Below are 7,500 nucleotides of genomic sequence, written 5' to 3'. Positions count from 1 at the left end.
AATCGAATTTCATAAAAATCGCTCAAAGGCAAAAAAAACAAAGTCTAGAGGAGAGTGCGTTCGAACACAACAATATTCATATTATAACGTATATAAATGATAAATATACCGCGACACGCGCGACTCCGTATCGTCGCGAAAAATCGTTCGCGAACGCGTCTTATGCGCCTCACCAGTGGTCTCTGCTGCGTCGCGTGTCTATATTCTCTTTTTACACTCTTCTCCTTCTTCTATCACATTTTACTCGATCGCGAAAAAGACTCTCGCTAGACGATCTCGCGCTCCGGTTAACTTTAACGCCCGTCCGAGAAGAATTTTCGGGGACTGGACGACCGAAGCGGATCTCGCGCGGTCTCGCGATCGACAGTGAAGAGAAGTGCAGAAGAGGAAAAGAAGACACGACAAACACACACCATGGGGCGACCGACGCGTTCGTTTCAACGCTTTCGCACAAAGTCGGCGGCGGTTATATATTTATATCATTATATTCCGGCGGACGGGACGCGACGTTCGAAAGCCTCGCCAAAGAGGAGCTCCTGCCTCTTCCTCTCTCTTTTCTACGAGAAAAGATAAACGTATTTTACGGGGATACGGAAACGTTACCACGTGGTGTCACACACGATCGTCCGTCTCTTCTCTATAGCAGAAACCGATAAAAATACACCTCCCGAAAGAGAGTATATGGTGATTCTTTTTATATATATATATATTTCGAAATACAACTGAACGTGGCGGAAGCGCACGGTGGTGGTCCAGCGAGGACACGCGACGACGGGGAATAAGAACTATTCGACCCGTTACGAATACGCATGCTCGTCCCGCACGATTTTAACACACACCGTGTTTTTCTCCAGTCGTCAAAGCGTTCGTGCGTCGAATTCGAAAAATAAAAAAAAAAGAAAAACACCTTTTCTCTCTCTCGGGGTAAAAGAGTCGATGTGTATTGTGTATAAAGGTTCTGCGAGAAGTCTCGTTTTGACGTGTGTTCCGCCGATAACGACGATCCTCCGAAACGGGGATACAGAAACGTTACACCTCACAACACGATCTCCGTCTCTTCTCTATAGCAGAAACCGATAAAAATACACCTCCCGAAAGAGAGTATATGGTGATTCTTTTTATATATATATATTTCGAAATTCAACTGAACGTGGCGGAAGCGCACGGTGGTGGTCCAGCGAGGACACGCGACGACGGGGAATAAGAACTATTCGACCCGTTACGAATACGCATGCTCGTCCCGCACGATTTTAACACACACCGTGTTTTTCTCCAGTCGTCAAAGCGTTCGTGCGTCGAATTCGAAAAATAAAAAAAAGAAATACACCTTTTCTCTCTCTCTCTCGGGGTAAAAAGAGTCGATGTGTATTGTGTATAAAGGTTCTGCTGCGAGAAGTCTCGTTTTGCCGTGTGTTTCGGTAACGACGATCCTCCGAAACGTACATCTCATTCGTAAGAGAGGAAGAAAACAATCTCCCTGGGGCCAGTCGGTAATATACCGACATACGACGTGTCGTGCACATCCGTCTCACGCACGGTATACAAAATATGAATAAAACGTGTGTAGTCTCTCTCTCTCTCGACTTCTTAATATTTTCTTTCACCTCTGACGCATCATTTCAGGTGACGTCGGGAGCGCGGGAAAAAAAATTTTTCTAAACACACGAAACCGTTCATCTCACGAACAGCCGAAAAAGTTGTCGCTCAGATCCATATCGCAGTGGAGCGGTATCCGCGGGCGGTCGTAATTGAACGACGCACGACGCCGCGAACACTCACGCGAGTCCATACAAACGATTCCGATCGTTTTGCAACAACTAGAACGTACACTGTCCGTGAAATTCACAGAATTTTCGCGTGTCCGCGACAAACGCCGACGAGACACCCATCGTTCGCTCGTACGTAGCATCCTTCTCTTAACCCGACTCAGAAACGTTCTTTGCGCCCTTCGGTAAAAAAACGTTCGATCCGAAGAGGTGAACGACGGCGGGGATTTGACAGAGCTACGCAAGCAGTGTATGGTACGTAAACGACCCTCAGCCAGGCGTGGTCCAGGAATTGTATCCGTGGACCGCAATGTGCGTTCGAAATGTCGATGTTCATGTGTCCTGCAGTTCACACGTTGACGCGCAATTAGCTGCGTTCTTCATCGACCCACGAGCCAAGTGATCCACCGTTCAGGGTAATCGTATAAATTTTATATTTCACATATATAATTTTATTCTCATTTGTTCGACCTAATATCTCTCTTCTTTCAAAGAGAAGATAAAAGTTGATACCTGAATCTCCGACCAGCGCGCGAAGGAGATTCAGGCGTCGCCTTGGAGACGACACCGAAGCCTTTCGAGACGAAAAACGTTCAAGTAATATGTATATATTTCTCGACGTTCCGGGCGTATAGTGCATTCAAAAACCCGCGAAAGACGCAGAAGACTCGCACGCGTGGAAACGACGGGGATATATTTTGTATCCTACCCGATACTGAATCCATCGCGTGCAGTCGACCCTCGCGTTCTTCCGATCAGACGCATCTATTGTTGCGCGCATGTTTTCGCGTCGCATCGCGCGAAACGTTGCACGAATCGTACCGATCGATCGATTGAAAGCAAATAATGAAAAAAGACTTCACAGCTGGCTCTTTGCCGGTCATTCGTCCCATGTTATCTCTTGCCGCGAAATTGGCGCGCAAGAGTTGGGTGTCAGACGCGCGGCTTTAAAACGAGCTTCACGGCCGGTCCCTTCGTTACCGCTTTCGTTCTTTCTCTCGGAACGACCATGAACGAACACGACGAGCGACGCTACGGCATACACACGTCCACGGATTCGATTAAAAAAACAGACTTCACAGCTGGCTCTTTGCCGGTCATTCGTCCCATATTATCTCTTGCCGCGAAATTGGCGCGCAAGAGTTGGGTGTCAGACGCACGGCTTTAAAACGAGCTTCACGGCCGGTCCTCTCAATTCCGTGTACGGTACACGCAAGATGCGGGTTCCACTTCCAGACTACCCGGTCCCTTCTCTCTACGAGAATCGATAGTAGAAGAACGGCTCGAAAACGCGTCTCAGAGACTAGGGGAAAAGAAGCGGTATGCGAGCGAAACGAAAACGCATTATGGAAACGTCGCGAAACAATGTTCGACGGTTGCTCGGTTCCAATCGTGCGGCCGTTTCAATTTCTCGTGCGCTTCACCGTCCCTCCGTAACTCTGGCCGATCGCGTATACCGAAGAGCCGACACGCGCAAAAACCACAGGCATTGTATACTGTATATATATATGTTACAGTCACAGCCTTCGCGCGTTTTACTCTCCGACGCGGGGTTTCCACGACGAAAGAGAGACAGTTTCGTGGCGGGTGACTCGGCCGAATCGCTACGACGGGTATTTCTATTATAGAACGAATCATCGCCACCCTTTACCAGTGCCCGACGAAGGAATCACAAGGTCATCTGGAGTTTACAATGCCAGCGACGGTAATTCCAACGAAGACCCGATAAGTCAACTCATCGTTCTATTTCTCCCCGTACAGAAAAGCGAATCGACGCTAACGCACCTCGCGCAAGCACGAACGTTCTCTTCGCGTGGATCATCCCATCGTCGAAAGATGTAAAGACGCATTGGAGATCGTGGTCTCTGGCGGGCTCATTGCACGCCCCACTGCATATCTTTCCTCGAATCGAGAATGATTCGTCCACTAAGGCTGCGAAACTACGCGTCGAGGAAACTAGGGGAAAGAAGCGGGATGCGAGCGAAACGACAATACATTATGGAAACGTCGCGAAACAATGTTCGGCGGTTGCTCGTTTCCTCCTGCGGACGTTTCATTGCTCGGGCGCTTCACGTCCCTCCGTAACCTTCGCGCGATCGCGTGCCCCGGAGAGCCGGCAACCGGTGAACCACAGGCGTATAAACTATAGTCTTCTATAGCAAGCCTTCGGCGGTTACTCTCCGACGCGGGGATTCCACGACGAGAGAGAATTTCGTGGCGGGTGACATCGGTCGAAACGCTACGACGGGTATTTCTATTATAGAACGAATCATCGCCACCCTTTACCAGTGCCCGACGAAGGAATCACAAGGTCATCTGGAGTTTACAATGCCAGCGACGGTAATTCCAACGAAGACCCGATAAGTCAACTCATCGTTCTATTTCTCCCCGTACAGACAAGCGAATCAACGCTATCGCACCTCACGCATGCACGAACGTTCTCTTCGCGTGAATCGTCCCATCGTCGAAAGATATAGCCGCTTGGAGATCGTGGCCCATCAAGTTCTTCCGTAACTCCTGCGCGATCGCGTACCCCGGAGAGCAGGCAACCGGTGAACCACAGGCGTATAAACTATAGTCTTCTATAGCAAGCCTTCGCGTTTACTCTACGACGCGGGGATTCCACGACGAGAGAGATTTTCGTGGCGGGTGACACGGCCGAATCGCTACGACGGGTATTTCTATTATAGAACGAATCATCGCCACCCTTTACCAGTGCCCGACGAAGGAATCACAAGGTCATCTGGAGTTTACAATGCCAGCGACGGTAATTCCAACGAAGACCCGATAAGTCAACTCATCGTTCTATTTCTCCCCGTACAGAAAAGCGAATCGGCGCTATCGCACCTCACGCAAGCAGGAATGATCTCTTCGCGTGGATCGTCCCATCGTCGAAAGATGTAAGACGTACAGAAATCGTGGTCCATCACGATTATTCGTAACTCTCCGAGTCGCGTATCTGAGAGTAGGACAAACGGAGAACCACAGGCATAAATAATACTATATGTTTCTTATATAGTTAGCCTTCGCGTTTTACTCTCCGACATGGGGATTCCACGACGAGAGAGAGTTTCGTGGCGGGTGTCTCGGCCGAATCGCTACGACGGGTATTTCTATTATAGAACGAATCATCGCCACCCTTTACCAGTGCCCGACGAAGGAATCACAAGGTCATCTGGAGTTTACAATGCCAGCGACGGTAATTCCAACGAAGACCCGATAAGTCAACTCATCGTTCTATTTCTCCCCGTACAGAAAAGCGAATCGACGCTATCGCACCTCGCGCGAGCACGTAACTACTCTTCGCGTGGATCGTCCCATCGTCGAAAGATGTAAGACGCACGGAAATCGTGGCCCATCAACGTTTTTTTGTAACTCTGCCGATCGCGTATCACAGAGCCGAGACGCACATACCACAGGCGTATAATACCGTTTTCTTTCGTATGGTAAGCCTTCGCGTTTACTCTTCGGCGCGGGGTTTCCACGTCGAGAGAGACATTCGTGGCGGGTGACATCGGTCGAAACGCTACGACGGGTATTACTATTATAGAACGAATCATCGCCACCCTTTACCAGTGCCCGACGAAGGAATCACAAGGTCATCTGGAGTTTACAATGCCAGCGACGGTAATTCCAACGAAGACCCGATAAGTCAACTCAACGTTCTATTTCTCCCCGTACAGAAAAGCGAATCGACGCTGTTGCACCTCACGCAAGCACGAACGTTCTCTTCGCGTGGATCGTCCCATCGTCGAAAGATGTAAGACGCACGGAAATCGTGGCACATCACGTGTTTTCGGAACTCTGTCGACCGCGTATCTCAGAGACGACGCGCGCGAACCACTGGCATATACTATTATATATCGCGTTTTACCCTCCGACGCGGGGATTCCACGACGAGAGAGAGTTTCGTGAGCGGGTTGACTCGGAAGAAACGCTACGACGGGTATTTCTATTATAGAACGCATCATCGCCACCCTTTACCAGTGCCCGACGAAGGAATCACAAGGTCATCTGGAGTTTACAATGCCAGCGACGGTAATTCCAACGAAGACCCGATAAGTCAACTCAACGTTCTATTTCTCCCCGTACAGAAAAGCGAATCGACGCAATCGCACCATACGCGTGCACGTAAACAACTCTTCGCGTGGATCGTCCCATCGTCGAGAGACGTAAGTTTTCATAGTATGAATTCGCGTTTTACTCTCCGACGCGGGGATTCCACGACGAGAGAGAGTTTCGTGAGCGGGTTGACTCGGAAGAAACGCTACGACGGGTATTTCTATTATAGAACGCATCATCGCCACCCTTTACCAGTGCCCGACGAAGGAATCACAAGGTCATCTGGAGTTTACAATGCCAGCGACGGTAATTCCAACGAAGACCCGATAAGTCAACTCAACGTTCTATTTCTCCCCGTACAGAAAAGCGAATCGACGCAATCGCACCATACGCGTGCACGTAAACAACTCTTCGCGTGGATCGTCCCATCGTCGAGAGACGTAAGTTTTCATAGTATGAATTCGCGTTTTACTCTCCGACGCGGGGATTCCACGACGAGAGAGAGTTTCGTGAGCGGGTTGACTCGGAAGAAACGCTACGACGGGTATTTCTATTATAGAACGCATCATCGCCACCCTTTACCAGTGCCCGACGAAGGAATCACAAGGTCATCTGGAGTTTACAATGCCAGCGACGGTAATTCCAACGAAGACCCGATAAGTCAACTCAACGTTCTATTACTCCCCGTACAGAAAAGCGAATCGACGCAATCGCACCATACGCGTGCACGTAACAACTCTTCGCGTGGATCGTCCCATCGTCGAGAGACGTAAGTTTCATAGTAAGCCTTCGGCGTTTTACTCTCCGACGCGGGGATTCCACGACGAGAGAGAGAGTTTCGTGAGCGGGTTGACTCGGAAGAAACGCTACGACGGGTATTTCTATTATAGAACGCATCATCGCCACCCTTTACCAGTGCCCGACGAAGGAATCACAAGGTCATCTGGAGTTTACAATGCCAGCGACGGTAATTCCAACGAAGACCCGATAAGTCAACTCAACGTTCTATTTCTCCCCGTACAGAAAAGCGAATCGACGCAATCGCACCATACGCGTACACGTAAACAACTCTTCGCGTGGATCGTCCCATCGTCGAGAGACGTAAGTTTTCATAGTATGAATTCGCGTTTTACTCTCCGACGCGGGGATTCCACGACGAGAGAGAGTTTCGTGAGCGGGTTGACTCCGAAGAAACGCTACGACGGGTATTTCTATTATAGAACGCATCATCGCCACCCTTTACCAGTGCCCGACGAAGGAATCACAAGGTCATCTGGAGTTTACAATGCCAGCGACGGTAATTCCAACGAAGACCCGATAAGTCAACTCAACGTTCTATTTCTCCCCGTACAGAAAAGCGAATCGACGCAATCGCACCATACGCGTGCACGTAAACAACTCTTCGCGTGGATCGTCCCATCGTCGAGAGACGTAAGTTTTCATAGTATGAATTCGCGTTTTACTCTCCGACGCGGGGATTCCACGACGAGAGAGAGTTTCGTGAGCGGGTTGACTCGGAAGAAACGCTACGACGGGTATTTCTATTATAGAACGCATCATCGCCACCCTTTACCAGTGCCCGACGAAGGAATCACAAGGTCATCTGGAGTTTACAATGCCAGCGACGGTAATTCCAACGAAGACCCGATAAGTCAACTCAACGTTCTATTAC

General features: G+C 49.5%; 1 non-coding gene across 1 annotated transcript; it reads right to left on the bottom strand.

Moving 5' to 3' along the window:
• Positions 1 to 2,030: 2,030 nt before the first annotated feature.
• Positions 2,031 to 2,185, bottom strand: LOC143175821 (5.8S ribosomal RNA). The gene has a single exon (XR_013000489.1). It is a non-coding gene; the product is annotated as a 5.8S ribosomal RNA (ribosomal RNA).
• Between the last annotated feature and the right edge of the window lie 5,315 nt (positions 2,186 to 7,500).

Source organism: Nomia melanderi, unplaced genomic scaffold, assembly GCF_051020985.1.
Source record: "Nomia melanderi isolate GNS246 unplaced genomic scaffold, iyNomMela1 scaffold0206, whole genome shotgun sequence".
Lineage (NCBI taxonomy): Eukaryota > Metazoa > Arthropoda > Insecta > Hymenoptera > Halictidae > Nomia > Nomia melanderi.
Note: the sequence above shows the minus strand (reverse complement) of the source record. Positions and strands in the feature narration are given on the sequence as shown.